The sequence below is a fragment of the Aquila chrysaetos genome, chromosome 2 (genome assembly GCF_900496995.4).
Source record: "Aquila chrysaetos chrysaetos chromosome 2, bAquChr1.4, whole genome shotgun sequence".
In the NCBI taxonomy this organism is placed as follows: domain Eukaryota; kingdom Metazoa; phylum Chordata; class Aves; order Accipitriformes; family Accipitridae; genus Aquila; species Aquila chrysaetos.
The window spans coordinates 5541559-5561456 of record NC_044005.1 but is presented as its reverse complement, the minus strand read 5'-3'; the positions used below and the strand labels follow the sequence as shown (position 1 = coordinate 5561456).

At 43.8% G+C, this 19898-nt stretch overlaps 1 long non-coding RNA gene across 3 annotated transcripts in view; it reads right to left on the bottom strand.

Annotated features, from left to right (window-relative positions):
* Nucleotides 1-2848: 2848 nt before the first annotated feature.
* The window catches only part of LOC115351300, a 101065-nt gene continuing 84015 nt past the window's right edge, over nt 2849-19898 (bottom strand). For 2 of the 3 annotated variants that reach the window (XR_003926763.1, XR_003926762.1), the window contains one exon: nt 13501-18763. This is a non-coding gene — a long non-coding RNA (uncharacterized LOC115351300). Of the gene's footprint in view, nt 7144-13500; nt 18764-19898 lie in introns of those variants that run through there. The other variant, XR_003926764.1, reaches the window with a different exon arrangement.

Genomic DNA, 19898 nt, shown 5'->3' with positions numbered 1-19898 from the left:
AGTCATCCCTGGCTGTCCTAAGGGACAAAAAAGCAGCTGGCAAAATTTGGGGCATCTGTCAGGTTATTTAATTCTGTGTTAGAAAGGCTGACTAATACAGAGCAGGTTGGAAAAAAACACCCTCTTCCCAGTTGCAGCGTGCTTTCTTTGGTTGCAGCTGTGGCTCCAGGTCTTTGCTTACCAAAATAAATGGTAGAATCTGTCCATCATAGCTGCTAAGGCAGGAAAATACTGAGCAACAGAGACAGACCCAGCAAGGAAGAGGACGGACTTAGCGAAGGCATAGGGAACTGGACTGAGGAGGAGAAGAGGCACTTTGCCAGTCAGGGGAGATGCAGAACTTACCACCTGCTACCACAGAAGTAATTAAATTGCACTCCAGAAATGGATAGTCCATATCCAAGTGAGGCAAAACTGATCTCGTACAGATCTGTTCCAACCTGGAGAGTTATTACATCTCTCTATTTCTAATTACGCTGTTACCCAGTATGATGCCAACTCCAAAGGCAGAACCTATGTCACTAAAGAACCTTTTCTTTGTGGGAGCAATGATTAGTGGAGGCAATTATTTCTCACGAGAAATTCGGAAATAGTTCCCTTTTCTATCTGAAGTTCCTATCATTTTTTGACCAAAAAAAAAAGGAATGGAAAAACTTTGAAAAGTAAAACTGTGATTTTTTTTTTATTTTTAGGATAAATATTCAGTTTGAGATAAGTGTCTAATAAAACTTCTACCAAAAAAAAGGCATTTTTAGAAGAAGGGAAATATTGTGGGGTTTTTTCCATATGTAACTGTAAAACATCAAAAGAAACAGAAGGCACCAACAAAAATTTCCTAACTGTCCCCAAAGTAATTTTTTTTGATAGAAACATCTTGATTAAGAAGTTGAAACAGCCATGGTTGTCAAACTAATGGCACTTCACTTATACACTGTCCACCTCCTCCAGAAAAGCTGTCTCTCCAAGACCTGGGACAATGCGTAAATGTTCAGGTAGAATAATGTTGCTTTGACAGTGACATCTGGACCATCTACGCCCGTGAAGCTTACATACCCGTCAGAGTGGGTTGGTATAGGCAGTGAGATGCCACGCAAAGTTGGCCAGGACTATAAATCCTTCAGGAAGAGTTGCCCAGTCAACGTGGTCCCTTGAGCGAGATACAGTCTGAGTGCACCTTGTTGTAGGCATGGCTCTAAGTGTTGGCTTTATCTCCCTCCTCACTGATGCCACCAGCCTCCGGAAGAGAAGAGATGAAGACATGGTTGAGTTAACATCATTGTGCGTCTCACCTCACCTAGCCACCAGCGTTCATCCCCATCCCAGTCGGTCCCACTTGCACTGCTCAGCTCCCAGAGTGATGCTTACAGGCAGTGTTGCCTGAATGGTTTTTCTCATAGGCAGAACTGACACTGCATGATTTCTGATTTGGCGGTGGAGGATGTTTGCTTAAATTGACCCAAGTCATGCCATGTTCTTTCTCACCTTTCCTATGTACATGTGATTTTAGTGGAGCAAAACATCGCTGGGCAAGCCAAGCTGTAATGGGTGTTTTGATTTGAGACCCAGTATGATGGGAAACCTTTATGAACAAGCAGAAATATGTGTTTGGAGCTGGAGCTGCAGTAATCAATTTAGTGAGTGACTTGTCATGCATGGGGTATCTCTAATTACCAGTCCAGCCTCATATGTTCACGGTGGCAGTTTCTTCTGGTGAAGCCACTGCAGTTTGATGTGCCTTTGCCCATGCGATGACCTGTGTTTGAGGGGAGAAGAGTAAAGTGCAGATGCTTTTGGGATGACTTTTAGTCTGAGCATGCATCAGAGACATTTTGCTCCATGTGTCAAGGCAAGGGCTCTGGGCTCTTGATTTAAGTCAAATGCCAGCAGGAGAGATGCCAATTCCCCTATTTTAAACCTTTGCGTTTAAACCAGACATTTCCAAACATGTCACCACCGCAATGTCTGTTCATTTATTTTACTGAAAGGTGCTGTTTGGCCCTGATTTACACTGGGGGAGCGGACTGGGACAGGGATGAGGAGATACAGGGTAAGCCCCTGTGCCCCATCGCTCCAGAAGGACCTGGGCAGGTGTCTCTGGACTGTGGTTTCCAAAGATGACACCTCTGCAGTATGCACCGAGCCCCCAGGAGGAAAGGCAGCCACAGAAGGGATGGTGATGCCTACCCCATTCCCCTCTGAGCTCCAGCTCTCCATCACACCCTTCTGCTCCTTGGCTGGTCGGTGAGTGAACTCTCCATAATCCTTTTTGGGTATTTCCTACCCCGCTCTCCCCATGCACAGCAACACCGTGCCATGACCCCAGGTCCCACCACCAGCCTGATGGCCAGCAGGAAGGTCCTGTCCATGGGTGCACTTGGAGGGAGAAGGGTGCCCCTTCTTTGCCTCCGATGCTGATGGCAGCCCGTCTCCTTGTCCTCCCTCTGTCCCCATCAGCAATTTCAGGGTGGTATTACAGCCGGTGCCGGCAAAGCGAGGATGCGTCTGTGGCGTCAGGCGGTGACGAGGTGTTTTTGCAAAGTGCTTAGCGCGGTGATTTCTCGCTGCCTGCCTTGCCACGAAGGGCAGCTTTCTGCCTGGCATTGTTCTGCTCCCTAATCTCGGTCATGTGCTCTTTGGCATCCAGATTCACAGTCGTAACCATCCAGCGCTTTGATATTTATTCTGTGTCATTCGATCAGTTTGGAGGGGCCAGCTCTTTCCCCCCGCCCTGCTTTTCTGCTCGGCGGCATGGTGGCAAGTAGGCTGGATACAAGGAGCCAATCACAAAATTGCTGCCGGGAGGAAAGGAGGAAAAAAAAAACCCAAACCCAGAGAGTAGCATATACAGCTATATTTTATTGAATGGACGTGGATACGTCCCTCTCCCAACAAAGCCCTAGACGGGTTCAGATGCAGCCCCTGCTCATCGCGGGTACCCCTATGCCCCGCAGATGCCACCCCACGCTCCGCTCCCCGAGTGATGCTCGCGTAGTCCACCCCATCCCTCAGCCAAAAACTTTTGCTGTCGTATCACAGGACACGATAATCTCCTGTATCCCGTCTCTGTAACCCAGAAGCCGCCTCCCCCTAATATTTTACATATTCCCTAAATTCGTTTGCAAGGGGGCAGGAGAGGAGATAACGGCGGTGAGTTGAGCCGAGTGGGAACTGCTGACTGACAAAGTGTGTAGTGCAGTACGGGTGCTTTCTGGCTCTCTAATTATCCTTTTCCTTCTTGACTCCAGTATCACATGTAGCCATGTGTAGAATCATAAAATAATTATGCAGTGTACAAGCTTTCTGGGAGCATGTACCACTGTTTTCCTAATTCTTTATCGCTCCCATTGATCGTGGCGTGTGTGCATTGATCCAAGTCGGCCATCTGGTTGGGGAAGATAAGCGTGCGAGTGTCTTTGCATTGCACTGTCACTCAGGGAGGGGGGTACATTTTGGCTGTAGGGAATTACAGGGGCAGGATTAGCCCTCTTCCTAGGAGTAAACTGAATTTTAAATGTAGTGTTGCAGCTGCATGGACCATGTTGCTAACTTCTGTTTTTGCCCATAGACTGGGTAGATTTTATATTATTATTATTATTATTATTATTATTATTATTATTATTATTATTATTTCCTTCTCTTTTCTACTCGGACTGTGTTTGGAGACAGAGATATGGCTTGCATTAAATGGAGGGGAGAGAAGGGAAAAGGAGGAATGTCCTTCTCTGCACATACTAGACTTGTGAGTGGCTGCTGTGTTACAGGATTTTGAAATGGCAAAACCAGCTTTTAAATGCAGGCGAGAATCTGCTGGATTGAATGCATTTCACAATAAGAATCATTGGTCCAAAAAAAAAAAAAAAAAAAAAAAGATGAAGTTATCAGCCTATGACAGGAAATTAAAGACTGGATATTAATCAGCTCTCTTAACTTGGTTAATCAAGACAAATAACCCTAATCGCACATTATGGGGATGTGTACGTTTAATAATCAGCAACAAAACAATAGAGATTTCTTTTTTTAAAAATTATTTATTTTTTCTTGCCTGCCAGCTTTCCCCCTAACAATAGGCATATCCTGCAATCGCTTGAACTTAGCTGCAATATTTTATTGGAACGGCCGTTGTGCGTGCGTGTGTGCCCGCTCACACCCCTGGTCGTCCTTTTGTAAAATGTGATGGTGGCCATTGTTGTCTCATATTCTGCAAATGTATGGAAGGTGCCTCAAAAGCCTTTCCTCTAAAATTGAACAATTCTGTCAAAAAAGATTAGTTCTATTTTGTCTGCTGCTTGCTGACTATTCATGAATGTAAAGAGAGAGGGCTTGGGTGTCATACTAAGTTGCTAAGGTGGCTGGCTTTCGGCTATTGACTTGAGGATACCAAACCAGAGCCTACAAAAGAGCAGCCAGAAGGAGAGGAGAGAACTGGTCTGCCATGTGTTTCAGCTATACCTTCTTTAGCTGCCCATTTATTTCTTTTGTTGCCACAACTTTTATTGTCATACAGTTGAAAAAAATGTTAGACACAGGCTTCAGGCTGCACCAAGCAGAAAAAAGGATTAGCATATCACTAGGATCATCTTACACTGAACCAAATTCTTTTCAGGATGTATAATTAGTGAATACAGTCTCCCCCCCCCCTTTTTTTTTTGAGGGGGTGGGGGGAGCCTATGGATAGGGAAAATTAGCTCAGATCTCTGGGTAGGAAACAAGAAGAAAGGAAAAGAAAGTTCCCTAGTTTCAGGGAGGATTTTATACAGGCTATTTCCTCATCTTAGCTCCTGCATCATGTTTAAGAAGCCTTTCGCACATTCATAAAATGTGTGAGAGTCGCTTGTTACAAAAAAAACCTTTTTTTTTTTTTTGAACAAGAGTATGCACACTCACTTTCCCCAAAGGGGACCGGGGGGAAAGAAATTGTTTTCGGAGCCGGCCCCAGACCTGAGCAGCCGGAGATGGGCAGCGTTTCTGTGCCTGCTCTCTCTGACAGGGGCTCGGCATAAGATCTGATTCTGGAGGACGTATTACTTTTTTCTCCTCATGTGTGCTCCCAGCTCCCTTCTGCCATCTGGGAACCACACACTTCTCTGTGCACTACAATAAAAAAATGCTGTTTCTCCTAACGCTTGGATCTGTATGACTCAGCCATAAAACTGAGGCTACTACTGAACTATAACATATGGTATATGCATTTTTAAAACAGGACAGAGCTGGATGGGGGAATTAATGGTCTATTTTTCAGAAGAGTATGGGCCATTTTCAGTGATGACAGAAATAGGTGTGAACCAAGCAGCAGGACTGTGTGTTTAACATATTCCTTGTCTGTACAGAAAGCAGAAGAGCTCCCAAATGCGGCTGATATTGATGAAAAACGCGTCGCCTTTGCCAGTTGTCCGGACAATTCAAGTCCCAGATACTTGGCCCTAAAAATCTTTGATACAAATTACATTTGCATCATGGTGTACTTGCAAAATGTGCCGCTGAGTTGCTCTACCTGGGGTCGAAGTGTGGTTCTGCGTGAGGATGAGGGTGAAGAGGAAGCATTTGACTTGCTGCAACCGTATCAAAGCTCCCATGCATGTCCCAGTCTCTGCCGCCTTCCAAACTCAGCTGCACCTTTGCCCTGGCAGATTCGGGTGTTTCCTGCTCCTATCAGAGCAAAATTCGAAAGCAGAATTACCCTGGGAAGGAAACAGAGCTTCTTTTTCAGCTCAACGGCTGGTAATTTCTCTGCGTTTAATCACGCCGCACATTTGACATCATTGCCTTTTCAAACCGTTCAAACCAATTGTTCCACCAAAGTAGCAATTGGACGTGAATATTCAGAAGCTGCTCTGGGGTGCTCGGTGGTAATTGGTCACATCACTCACATGGTCTCGTTCCCATTCTGATGAGAAGAGGGTAGAAATTTGCTTCACGCGGATACTTAAACACCCACACATAAAAATCTCATTTAGCACAACTATTTTTTTTTTTTCCTGGGGGTTACTACAGCTGCTTGAACACTCATAGTCGGAGGGCACAGAAGGGGAACAAATGAAAGGAGAAGTCAATTAAAATAATGAACGCAAATGCTGAAAAATGTTTCTTTCTTCATCCAGTTTGGTCCCCACTGTTGGCCCTGCTGATATGCAGGATTTTTGTTGGTTGGATGTGATGTAATATACTGTGGCCAGGTGAAAGGGAGGAGATTTAGGTGAAGATCCCAACTGGAGTCGTACTGATGTTTCCAGTGACCCAGAGCTCATACTGGGAGGTGGTTGTGGGAACCCAGATGGAAAGTCTAAGAGAGCGAGCATGGTGAATAATGAGTATCCCTTAGGGTCTGTGTAACTCATACACCACGGGGCTGAGAAAAAATGCTTAAGAGCCAAGAAATATTTGAGGAGAAATTATCTGAATAATTTAGGGAAATTACACAGCTATTTTACAACTGATGGGTCATACATATAGCAGGTATCTATTGTCCACGTGGATCTCCTCTTGACTTCAAAGAGAGAATTTTTGGTAAGGCATGTCTGCAGAGCAGACCGTCGTGTAAAGCAACCATGTCAGGCGCTGTGGCTTATGATATTTATTCATTATGCTCTGGTACACGGAACAGCATGTGAAATTACGAGAGGGGCAACTTAAAAGCTACCGTTTATTTAGAGTGCAAAATAGAAAGCCTAGTGTGATGTTCCTCGTTTGGAAAAAAATTACTCCTGATGGCCATTTTTTATTAGGAAGGAGGAGATAACCCAGGAACCCACGGGTGATATTTTTAGAGACTGATAAAGGTTCCTGGGTAGCTACTCACTAAGAAGTAGTAGTTCATCTTACTCAATTCAGATGTCCTCCTTCCTTCTTCTTCCAGTAAAACCTAACTAAAGCAGAAGAAAAGGTAAATAAAAATCAGACCAAATTAAGGACAGAACAGCAGATATTGGGATGATTGTAATCTACCTCCCATAATTTTGCAATCACACTAAAAATGCAGTTAGTTTGCAAATGACCTGATTTACCCTAATTTATCCCTGGTAGCACACAATAAAAGCACATCACAGCAGTCACCTTGGGGTGGTTTGGTTGGGGCTGGAGCTGTGTGTCTGTCGGTGCTAGATCAGCCAGCGGGTGTGTCTCTCTGAAGCTTGCAGAATATATTTTCTGTAAATAAATGCTATTTAATAAGTATTCCATGTGCATTTTGTCATTAGCCTGATACTATAGAGCCGTGCGGACCCAACCTTGATTTATAAAGCTGTTAAAATGTTTGACCTTGTTTAAATAAAAGACTCAAGGTTAATTACAACAAGCATTCTATATACACTCTCTCTGTTCCGGTCGCCCTGATGATTTGTAGGAGGAAAGGGTAATAAATTCTCATCTTTTAAAAGTGACTGCAGTGCAAAAGTGTAAGAGTTTGCTTTTCTGCCATTTTCATGTTTTACCACACTTTGATATGTGATATATTGAGCGATGATGAGCTGCCTCTTCCTAGGGAGCACTAGAAATTTGATATTTTTACTTAAAGTATAATAGGAAGCATGTGAGAATGAAAAAAAAAAAAAAAAGGATGTTGGGAATAAGGAGTTGGAGCTTTGCTCCTGGATAGGATGTATCCATAATGAGGTAAACAAAGGCATTGGTTTTTTTTTTTCTTTTCTTATTGCACAGAAAACAAATTTCACAAAATAAAAACCAATTTAAGTTTCTTTTAAAAGAACTGGGAAATATTGAGGAAAGTTAATTGAAGCACATTCAAATTACAATAAACACATACAGGCACAATTATCTTCTTTTGACTAGTGTGTGGCTTAGAGATGTTTTTATCTTTTGTTTATTGCACTATTAAAAATATGGAGAGGCATCAAGAAAGGGTAGATAGCCACCATATGGAATTACATATTTTCCCTATTTATATTTAAATAACTATCCATGAGAAATTATGCACAAATCATGCAATAATTCCCAACTGAAATGACTGTTTAGAAAATAAAAATTCTGAGGCACAATATTCTTTTCATATTAAATTGCCCATTTTCTGTACATCATATATGTTTGTATAATACCAAAAAACCGCTGCATTACAGCCCAATACAATTTGTTCACAATGCTAATGAAGATGGATAGAGGACATTGTAATATACTGTAGTAATTCATAAGCAGTGTGGGAAAACAAGACAAACAGGCTCAGAAAGCTGGAGCAGAATTTTTTGTTCCCATTTTCAGAGTGAATAGCGGTAATTTTAATAACCTGCTGGTTTGACAGATTTAATGATGCCGATTAACTTTTATTGCTTGATTCATGCCACGCTCACATTTGGGGTGAATATTTGTGCTTGCAAAGTTTGAGTGGCTGGTTTTAGGCAACTAAAAAGAAGCTCCTAATACCCTGCAGAGAACTTGGCAAGGCTGAAAGCCTTGTGTTTGGGATGCCACCCTTTCCCTGAAGAGGCACGTTTTGAGCCTGCGTCTCACTTTGCAGCAGAGCCGTTCCCCCTTGTTTGTGGATGGAGGGTCCATCTGCCCACAAAAAGGCTCCTGGACCGCGCAGGAATATTAACTCTGGCTTCATTTGCAGGCAGAAATACAACGTGATGTCTCTGATTGCAAGTCCTGATTAACTGGGACTAAGCTGCGAACTCTGAGATCATTTTCACCCGTGATAAAGCCCAAAAGTAGAAATATTTTATCAGTAAAATATCCAGCTTTAATTTATACCTCCCTCAAAAAGGAAAGCTATGAAATATTTTGACTTTCTAAAATGAGCGAAAACTTCCAAATTAGCTGGTGTGTCCTTACATGCTCAATACGCGTCAAATTTTGCTTGTCTGTCTGTCTCTGTGGTAATTCTAATAATTTTAAGTTTTGTAATTCATTCAACGTCTCTTACTCAAGTCCTTAGATTAATAGGTTTTAATCAGGCTTCTCTTTTCACCTCCTCTCTAATCAAGGAGAAGAGGTGAAAAGGCTGAAAGCTCCACTCACCAAAATGAGCCCTTCCTCCTCTTAAGATGCAAAACTACAAGTGAGCCGGTCACACTGAGAGGCACCATTTCAGGAGGAGGCTGAAAACTGCTGTACACCCTGAAAATGGTAACATATAAATATCTGCAGCATCTGCCTCTCTCTAGATAACCACCGTGCATGCCTAATGATGGCCCCGTCCTTAAAAGCACGCACCCGACAGACAGCAGCGCACAACGTAAAAAGTTTCTTCCGATTTCACTGGATCTAGTTTTTCTCTAAAACCTGATATAAGTTTAACTGGGTGTTCAGGCTCCAAGTGCACCTTCCATCAGCTGCTACACATCAACCTGCCCGGCCCTCCACGTGCCCCATCGTGCTAAGCCAGCTGTGACAGCTGTGCCTCCTCATTTTGACCCACCAGGCACTGGAGTCTCTCCTCCCACCAGAGTCCTGCAGGTCCCCTGGGAACCCCCTCCCCATCAGGACATCCTAATCAGGATCATGTCTTGCAAACTGATTTACCGTAGGCATTTTATTTGTGTGTATAAGTGTGTGTGTATATATACGTGTATATAGGGGAGGGGGTGGGGGGGAAGTCCTGCTGTAGGGTTAAGATGGTGGTTTATTTATTTATTTATTTTAGAGGAAACTCTTCCAAGAAACCTTCAGGTCTGTCAGAAATAGGCAAAAAAATTCAGAGAGTTTGATCTGAGTTTTATGGCTTGTTTCTTTTTAAAATTTGATTAGATCTCCTCTTTGATGCTGTCTTGTAGATCGGAAGGCTCGGTTGCTGCGTAAACTCCACTTTGTTTCCAAGGGGTTTTTCTGGTTGCTATTTTGGGAATTATAAGGAAACCTTAGTACCTTAGGACTAGGGAAAAGAGTTTTCAGTCCAGTAAAAAGTGGCCTTCATGGAGAGCTGCTGTCACACTCTTCTGGTAAAATACATCACTGTGGTCCTAGTACTGCTGATAAAGGCATCTGCTCCATGCTAAACTCTTAGTTTTCATCCTTTCCTTGTGCTTCCAACTCTTACTTATCTAATTCGTGCCCTGCCTCTCCGTCTGTTCACATGAGCTCAAACGTGAAGTCAGGGAAAAGCTGGAATTGTAGTTAAATGGTTGTATGAAGGGCTGCAAGGTGGGATAGTGGCACCACACCAGGAGGTGGGACATGTATTCTTGTGTGCCACCAGCCAACGCTGCACCCAAGAGCCATCTCTTCACATGGGTGTGAGTATATGGCACCATGTTACTGAGAATTATACGGAAGGATCTATGGAAAAATTAATTTCTGATCTCACCCCTATAGCTTGGTACTGCCATCACCAGAGGTGTTCCCAATTTCCATCTGTAAAAATGCCTCACAACCTTCTTTCCTCCCACATTTAATTAGCAGTTAGCAACAGTGTCACTGTAACCGTGATGGTCTAAAGATATAAGTGAAACAAGGTTGGCACGGAGGAATAACAGCATTTAATAGAGTGACTGAGACCAGTTTTCATTTTTAAAAATTGCCGTGAAACACTGTAGCATTTATTTTAAAAAATGGTACCTCAAAGGGCAAAAATGTTTGGCCACAAGTATTCTTATTTTACTTTTAAAAACAAAAATCTATTTTTTTTTAAATTTTTGGTTCATTTAATTTCAGTTACATTCCAACAAAACCCAGAATATTGGCTGCTACAGAGCTAATTTACTGGGGAAAACGTGTTTTGGTTGAAAACTTGGAACCAACCTATACCAAAGTCAGGGAAAAGAACCGCCAAACTGTTGCCCAGATGTCACCATACTAAAATAACCTCTTGTTTTCATCTGCCATTAATGGCAATGAATGTCAGAGGTGGAGAAGTGAAATGTGGACAGTCCAGAGCTGGGGATGAAGCATCCTGCCATGCAGCTGGCTGCAGGCTGGTGCCTAACGCTGCATTGCTGGCACAGCCAACCGTCCCACTCAATCTAATGGGGATCCCTCCTGGCACTGGTGGATGCAATATAGTTTGGATGCAGCCCGAACCAGTCGAAGTATGGGATATCTGCATATGGAGCCGAAGAGCATTTCATAACCTGCTCTGCTCCTCACTCCTCTTCTTCTCCCATTTCTTTGGTTTCTCCTGGGGAGAACCAGTAGAGAAAAAGATATCAGAAGCCTGGTTTAGCACTCACGGTTTATCTGGGAATGGGCCTTCAGCACTAGCACTGATTTGTTCAGTCTGTTGGCTTTGATGATCTTTGGGCCAGGTGTGAAGGAAGATTATTTTGAGCCGCAGTCTTTGCCTTTGCTTCTGGTTTCTCCACTGCTTGCTGGCAAAAGAGCAGGCGAGGACAATTTGGGTGGGATATGGCGGTGTGCCACTTTCTCCTGCCCTCCACTATGGGAAGGACACAACGGCAGGGTCTGTAACATGCTGCTCTTCAGTTCTTTGCTAGATGCACACTCTAGCTCAGCTTGGGAAAAGCACATGGGAGGCAAAATTGGCATCAGGAGTTTTCAGAGTTCTATTTTCCAAACAACTCCAGGTAAAAAGTTGTCCACGTCCTTTTTTGGGTTGCAACTGTCTGCCATCACTTTGGCTGTGCTTCTTTCCTCAGGGGGAGGGGATAAATTTGGATGCCATTCAGGCAGTGGGGTGCAAAGGGACTTCCTTTGGCACTACCCAGTAGAGCTTCTAACTGAGAAACACGGTGGGACGAGCAGCCCCAGCATCCACACAACTCCTCCCCATCCCAGCCCTGCTGGCGAGATGCAAGCTTTATGGATTTTATTTAGCAATTTATTTTATTTAGCAATTCCCATTTATTTCTGTCCCCCAGGGTAAATTTTCTCTTTCTGTCCATGACAATCTTAGGGAAGGACCTGTGCGCATTACTCCCCGAAGAAAATTAAATCCAGGAATCTGCCCTGTGGGGCACGGAGCATCGCGTTGTCCTATGTTTGGGCAGTGCAGAGCACAGGGGGGCCCTGGCCTCCGAGGCGGTCAATCCAAATAAATAATACGAAGCCCTGGAATGACTCGTTTGTCGAGAGCACACCTGCATAACCCATCCCACAGCTGTAGGGCTGGAAAGGCAAATAAAACATCTGTAACCCAAGCCTGGAGGGCGCTGGGGACTCAGGGGAGGGAAGCCGGTTTTTCAAATCACTGTAACCCAAGGAAGAAAATCATCAGCCTATATGCCTTTCACAGCATTTGATGACAAAATGGTTTGTGGCTTAGCCTTTGTTTAAAGGCCATTCCTCAAATTCCTTGTTTACTGTCAGCAGGGTGAGTTGTGGACTCTGTGACTTTAGCTGTTAATGGGCCTAAACACTTCTGCCAACAGATTAAGCTTTGCTGAAACGTTAAGAAAATTGGCCCAAACAGAGATAGGGAGGATTCTTGTTTAGCTGTTGTTTCATTTGCATGAGAATCATTGTCTGCAGACAATAGCACTTCCATATCACCCAAAGAGCGGGCAATTGGGTGAAACTCATTCAATTTCTGTTAAATGACAGAAATTGTTTGTTTGTTTGTTTCTAGAGAGAAAGAAAAATGCTCATTTTCAGCTGCAAGGATGAGTGGATCAGAAGTGAAATCCAACCCCCAAATACCTCCAGCTCATGATGGACTGGGAGCTCACAAGTTGGGATGATGCTGAAAGAAAACAGAAATATTAAGTCATAAGCATGTTTAAAACAGTTACTGTCTGCGGAAGAAGAGGAATAAGCAAAATCAGTCTATTTGGGGAAGGCCAAGAACAAATTCCTTTTAAGAAAAGCCAGATGTGTTTTTGCTATGACTTGGGCTACTGAATTTCCCAGGTGATCGATATCCTCGTGCTGTTTCCATATAAAAGCTGTCCTAACAGGTACTGCCATCGCCTGAACTTCTCCCAGGTTCAGTGTTCAGGAGAGGGTTAATTTGATGCTCAGATGACATATATTCTTGCCATTTCCCTCTCTGTTGTTAAAAATAATAACCTGGATCCTACAATTATTATTTGAATTATAGCAGCACCTGGAGTCATCAGCCCAGATTGCAGCCCCCTTGCAGAAGGCACTGACCAGGAAAATGGCGAGGTGGTTCCCCAGCGAGCTCCCGCCTCCCGCGGGTAAGGCCGCCAGAGAAGGAGCGTCGTGGGGATGGAGAGTGAAGGCTCGAGGCCACCTTCAAGACTGGGCCACAGGGAGCAAAGGTTATGTGCTGCTCTTAGCCCAGGCATATCTGCGACCCAGGTGGCTGCGTTTGGCCAGGCGTGACTGCATGGTCAAGGCCAACGTCTACCGCGTTATCGGTGCGAGGAAGGATGAACCAGCTCGATACCTCAGAGGCTATTTTCTGTCTTTATTCCTGATTAGTGACATGAGATTTAATTCAAACCCCATTCGACATTTCCTTGCTTCAGGAGATCCTGCTGTTTTCTTTTTTTTTTTTTTTCCTCTAGATCTAATACTTTTGGCCATCACTGCTGTTATTGGCAGTTACCTGTGGCTGCTTTAAATGCCACCGGATGCGACGGGATGTTTACATTTCCCCAATTACACTGTCTTTGAACGGTTCTAAACTTGACTTTGATTAAACACGCTAATAACAAGAGAGGTTCCTTTTTTTTTTTTATGAATGTCACTTGCTTGAGTTGAAAAGACATGCTCTTAATACTCGCTTTTCATCTAAATCAAGAAAGCAACACTAAGCAAAAAAGTATTTAACTGTAGCATATAGGATTGTAAAGATGGTAATCAGGGACACTGGTAATTGAAGCTTTTGGGGGAGAACCTTTCTTCTGAATCCTTCAGTCTGTTTAATAGGATAAAATTAGCTTGAGTGGCTTGGTGTTTGAAGAGGTTATGATATAATTGGAGCTGCCTCCTGGGTTTGCTGCTGGACAAGGCGATCAGGTGGAGACATGGGAGGGCATGGGAACCTCTGAAGTACAAGACTCAGCTTCTGCCATACTAATTAGCCTAAATTAGCTATGCCAGTTTTCTGCTTGCTTTTGAATTTCCCTGATAATGCTTTTATCAGGAGTGTAAGAAAAGGAATATGAAAACACGCACAAAGTTCACTGCAGAATGGCAGAAGCGGTGGCGACTGCCGACGTAAGTCTCAGGCTTATTGCTGCAAGCTTCAAAAAAACAGGGGGAAAAAAAGATTGAATAGCATTAGGAAATAATAAATGGATATCAAGTACAACCCCTAGGGATTTAGAAAGTACTATGGCTTGCGCTCTTGAACACGAAAGTTTACAAAGCATCTGTAAGAAATTGATTATCTTGAGGATTATATACATATTCTTTTCAGGCCAACCCCCTCCCCCCAAAACCCAGCTCTGCTCTTGAGTGTTTAACCCAAGGTGAAAGAGGCGGTCCTCCTCAAGGCAGAACCAGCTCAGGCATCTCCGTTTGTGCTCCATCATCCGCAAGGCCCAAGAGAGGCTGCCATTTTTTAATTTTCACTTCCAACCCAAATTAATCAACTTTAACCATGCAAAGAGATTTGCGGCGCATTCAGTAGAGCTTGCACAAATCTATTTTAATTGAAAATGTGCGAGGGGGAAAGAAAATAAGGAGGGGGTTTTGTTTTTCTTTCTATCCTGGAAGGGATGGCTTCTGTTGCCAGTGGATGAAGCAAGTCAGGAGAGAACTTCGACTTTCAAAGGCGTGTTAGGAGCCTTTTTCACAGATAAAGACAGCTCCATCCCTGGGGAACTACAGGGAGATACGGATATTTCCTTCCCAAGTAGTACCAGCCTTGGTTTGGAGGCAGTTATTTGGGGCCAGAATTGTCCATGGCTCTAATTGCACATACAGACATTAGACACTGCAAGAACAAGCCTCACATCAGCAACCTGCTCTGCTAATCATCATCGGGGTCTACTGGTTCCAAGAGGCCTCCATTTGCTGGATGACTGGGTGGAATGAAGTCCTGGGAGATCTGCTGGACAAGCTCAGACCGTGTCGTGGTTCAGGAGCTCTCAGGCAGAAGTTTTCTTATGTTTCCCACCACCCCTTCTTCCACCCAATGCCCTTGATTTCTCCCCATCAGGCTGTCCCAGAAATGTTTTGCAAAGACCTGTGTGAAATTAGGAGAGGATCTGAACCTCATTCAAAAAGCAGAGCTTGCAAGACTCACCCAGCCCTTGGCTTGGTCATGGTTTTCCACCATCTTTCCTGGGTCACATCGCAGGTTGTTAAACAGACTTGCATCAACTCCATACTTAGAGCCGTGATGGAGAGGGTAATGGGGTAGTGAGCTGATCTGAGGGACCATGATGGATAGGGGTGACTTGTGCTCCAGAGAATTTCTAGTAAAACTAGACTTGTTTAGATACATTCTGCATCTCAGCACAAGAAAACCAACCTGAGGGCATTGCACTGTTACTATTCATCACTGTCGTCTTTCCATGGAAAATCAATAAGGATATCAGGGTTTAAAAACCCTGCTAAGCCATTTTATTGTATTTTATTCTTTCTGGAGAGGTAACTGGCTGAGCTCGCATTTCTAGCAACTGCTTGAGAACAAGTTTGGAAGGACCTAGGAAAATTACTTGGCTCCACTGTCTCCATTGTTCCCACATTCAGGGGAATTGCTCTTGGGGTCCTCTCTTAGAAGGGGGGACATGGTCCTCATTGAAAAATACAGTAATACAGTTCAGATGCTGTTTTTTAGGGCAATGAATCATTCAGGGAAAGAGATCGAGTCTTGACTTCTCCTCTTCAGTCTCCCACGCTCCCACAACACTTGTCCTGGCTTTTTATCAGGTGCAAACACCTGAGTCCTGTAAGCCCTTCAGCTCTGGCACACACACTTTATATATTCACTCGAGTGCCTGCACACAGACAAGTGTTCGAACAGCTTCATCTCCCATCCCCGCGGGCCCCAAGGCACAATGTTGGGTATTACCTGTTCAGCTACTCCACATGCTATACTGAGGGCTGGAGCTTGCAAATGCTTCTTCACAGGAACAGCATTACTCTTGTGACCAAGTCCTCTCAACACAGATCTGGCAGAGGTGGATTTGTATCAGTCCACTCAGTCTCTTTACATTCACGGGGTTTTCTTTTGCATGGCTTATTGCCTCCTCCAACTACAGGATAAATACAGTGAAATTGTTTTTAAAATCACCTCAGTCCAAAACCGGGATTTTTAAGCTTGCTGCTCTAAACTCTGCAAGGGAGGTATTCTCTTCTTGAAAAGTAATACACCCAGATTTGAGCTTTTAGAGTTGAGGGGGGTCTTTTTAATTAGAGAAATGAGAACCAGGAACTCTTCTGTTTGGTTTGGGGTTTTTTTTTTTCTGTCAGACTTTCCTCTTTGGAGCACTGTCCTTGTTTGATAGAAATATTTAACTGGTAGGAACCATGAGGCAAACTCCTGAATGACAGCTGAAGAAGAGACCTCAAGCTGTTGTCCTTGAAACCAGTGATGAGTTTCTCCTTGACTTCACAGGGCACAATATCCAGCATAGCCCAACTCCAGACATTTTTATTCTGCAACCAGCTGCAGTTCCTGATCAGAAAAGACAGACTGTTCCCCAGAGGAGACGTGCAGCATGGAAAAAAACCTTGTACAGATTAAAGGCTGGACCAAAGCCCCATCAGAGCTAGTGCGAAGCCTTTCAGTGGTCCCAGTGAAGTGGTATTCAATTGTCAGTGACCAGATTGACCACACTAATGTCTGCTGCAAATCTGTGAAAAATGTGGTTGGGCACAAATCAGGTCTGACCCAGCCTTGCACCTATTTGAACACAGGGGGCTTTTGCTCAGTCCATGGCACAAAAGGGTTTGTCCCTTCAGCCCTTCTTTGCTCTTGCTCTTGTACCCAGGACAGACAAGAACTGCAGAGCATGAACCAGCTTTTCAGGAGAGCTCCCCTTCTGTGTTAGCTCCTGTGACAAGAGAGAACCACTTCTCTTGTGCTTCTTGTTTGTCCTTGCGATGACTACACGACACACAATAAAACAATAATAATTTCAGCAGGTTTTGTCTACCCTTAACCTGAACCCAAATCACCCCACAGACTTGGCAAATGGGTCACCTGCCTGATGTCTGATCTGCAAGCAACATACCTTTGCCAGGGATGTCCCAGCAGCATGATGATGTGAAGTCAGGACTTTTCGGGGAAAAAAAAGAAGAAAAAAAAAGAAAGAAAGAAAAAAAAGTCAAGGCATTTCTGGCTAAAGACACAAGCACTCATTGGTAGGGAGCATTTGAACCTGTCCTCAAGGCTAGACCATAGCTGCAGAAGGGCAGGAGAAGCGGGGCTCTGTTCGACAGGCACGGCAGCTTCCCCTCCTGCTGGCAAGATGTCTGGAGGAGATGCCCCAGGTCCCAGCCTTCTCCCTTCTCTCAACAACCCACAAGGCCAAGCCATATGAAGCGGGTTTCCACCTTCCGCGAGGTGTTTGCTGGCTCGTGCCCCCCCATCACTCAACGGCGTTGCATCCAAGACCTTTGAGAGACAGAGGTGCTGCGTGACCCTGCTGCAGATTGCGTCCTGCTCCCTTCCAGGAGCAAGAGGTTTCAAGCACAGTGTGCCAAACCTGGTGGGTGGGGAGGGGAGGGAAAAATCCCCTCTGCTTAAACCAGTTCCCCCAGGGCTCTGAGGAGAAGTAAACCACCGCAATCCCACAGTGTCTGCGGCATCCACGAAGCTTTCAGCTCAGCACAGCACGAGGGAGGGCTGTCTCAGAGAGCACCAGCAATGAGAGTCTCTCTTTGGCTCCATCAGGCAATACGGCAAACAAGTCATGTCTCTTAGAAGAGAAAAAAATCTATTTTAGAGCTCTCTCTTTTTCTGTGTGGGTGCTTATCTCTGGTCACTGCTGTTCACCATATAGAGAAGTCTCTGTGGCATGCATTTCTAAGAGGGCAAACTGTCTAAAATTAGCTGTTAGTTTAAAATAAGAGACTGTGCAGTTCTCCAGGGAGGGGCATTCATCCTCCAAAGGAAACTGTCAAGGATTGTTCAGGATTACTCTCCAGCTGTTCAGAACTGCTGCATCCTTTTAAATTATAATGTCAACATGTCACAAATAATATGGAATGACAATGTCTAATTTCTGTCCTGTGAGGAATGAAAAGGAAGGAAAATTGCTAGCATACTAGATGCATACCACATTTGAGAGACCAGGTAACCTTTCTACGTGGCTGTAAGAGAATAATTAGTCAAAACATTAATGAAAATGTAATTTTCTAGTAGCCTCTGAAATCTAGAGGCTTTACGTTACGAATTCCAGGCTAACGCTCTCCACAATAGATTGCGTTATCTCCGGGGCCAAGGGATGTAGCAACTTCTCCACTGATTGGATTCTTTATGTTGAGTAGCTGGGGTTTTTTCCCCAAAAATATTTGTTACCAGCATTGCTGGCTTTGAGAAAGGAATTTCAATGCCAAATTGCATCAGTATGTAAGAGGCCAGACCAATGTCATAGTTATTGCTGACCTTAACATCCATGAACAGCCCACAGTGAGTTTATGCCCCCCAAAACCATGACTGAAATAGCCAGCCTGACTCGTGGGGATACAAATGGAAGCCACGAGGTTATAGCAGGTCATGGGCAACTTGCGCTGTGTACATGCATACCCCATCCAAATTTTAAAGTAGATCACCAAGAGAAGGGAGGTTTATAACAGACACGGGTTTTACCTGTTATTTGAGGTAGTTGCAGCTCTGAGGACTGAAGCAGACACCTAGTTTGGGTTATGAGGTAGCAGTGAGTTTCTGGGGCTCTGCTGATGAACAGTAACTCATGAAGTTGTGGTAATGTGATTTCTTCGATCAGGTGCCCACATCCAGAGCTTAAATATTCTCGTAAGCTCTCAGGGTGGCTGCCTATAAAATATAAACAATGCAATATGAACAAGAAGTGTCCCAAGGTATACATTTTAATGCTCAGATTCCATGCAGCACTGTATATTTTTCATGTTAAGTTAAAGAAGTAAATGAAACAGAAAGAATCCAGCATGTTTTACATTCCCTTGCAACAGGAAGCTATTTTGATAAAACCTACAAATGATCCATATTGATATTAACTTTTTTTTTGGTAAACTTAATTTGAATTTAGAAAGTCTCTAAATGATAATTGAATCACAAGTCTGGATTAGGATTCTAGCAGCAACACTTGACTTGGTCAAAATCACTGTTATGAAGAGATGCAATTTTTACACAGTACTTCACATTGATTAAGTAATGTGCGAAAATGGAAAAAAAGTATTCGAATCTTAATCATAGTAATTTGCATGAAATAAAAGTCTCTGTCAAGGGAATGCACATTATAATAACTCCTGGGTGTTTTGGTTGCATCAGTGAGCAAAGAAGTTGTGTGCATTTTTTTTTGTCCTGATATACAAGAATTTCCTCTATTTTTAGTGTACCTTTGATTATATGAGAATTTAGAAATATGGCATTGCAGTTAGCAAGAGACCGAGACAAGCAGGTATTTTAAGAGAAGCCAGAGTTCACAGATGACTGACGATGTATATACCTGAATTAAGTAGAAATATACACCAGTACGTTGTAAACATGGGAACTCAGTTTGAAGCTAATTAAGGCTCATTTGGTTTTGACCTGCATCAAACAATAGCACTAAATCAGAAAAGCAGATGCATTTTGGAAGCTACTGAACTGAAGAACCTTATCTGGAGCCCAGTGGAGTCAGCAGAGACCTTCTCACTGACTTCAGTCAATCAAGCCTTAGAAATGTTTGCGTTTATTTACACAAATTGGTCTGAAGTAGAAAGGGGTTTTAGATGCAGTCCCCGCTCCATTGCATGCACACGTCAATGCTGCTGAACGCCGCGGTGGTGCCACTGTTATCTGTTACTGAAGCAGACCCGGGAGCTCAGGCGCGTTTCTCTGGGCCAGCGTGACCGTTGCGCAACCTGTTTTATTTTAAAGAGTTGCTGTTTCAAAAATCAATGGGCGTCAGCTGCTAATTACAGAAAATCTATGTCTCGTCCCTTCAGCA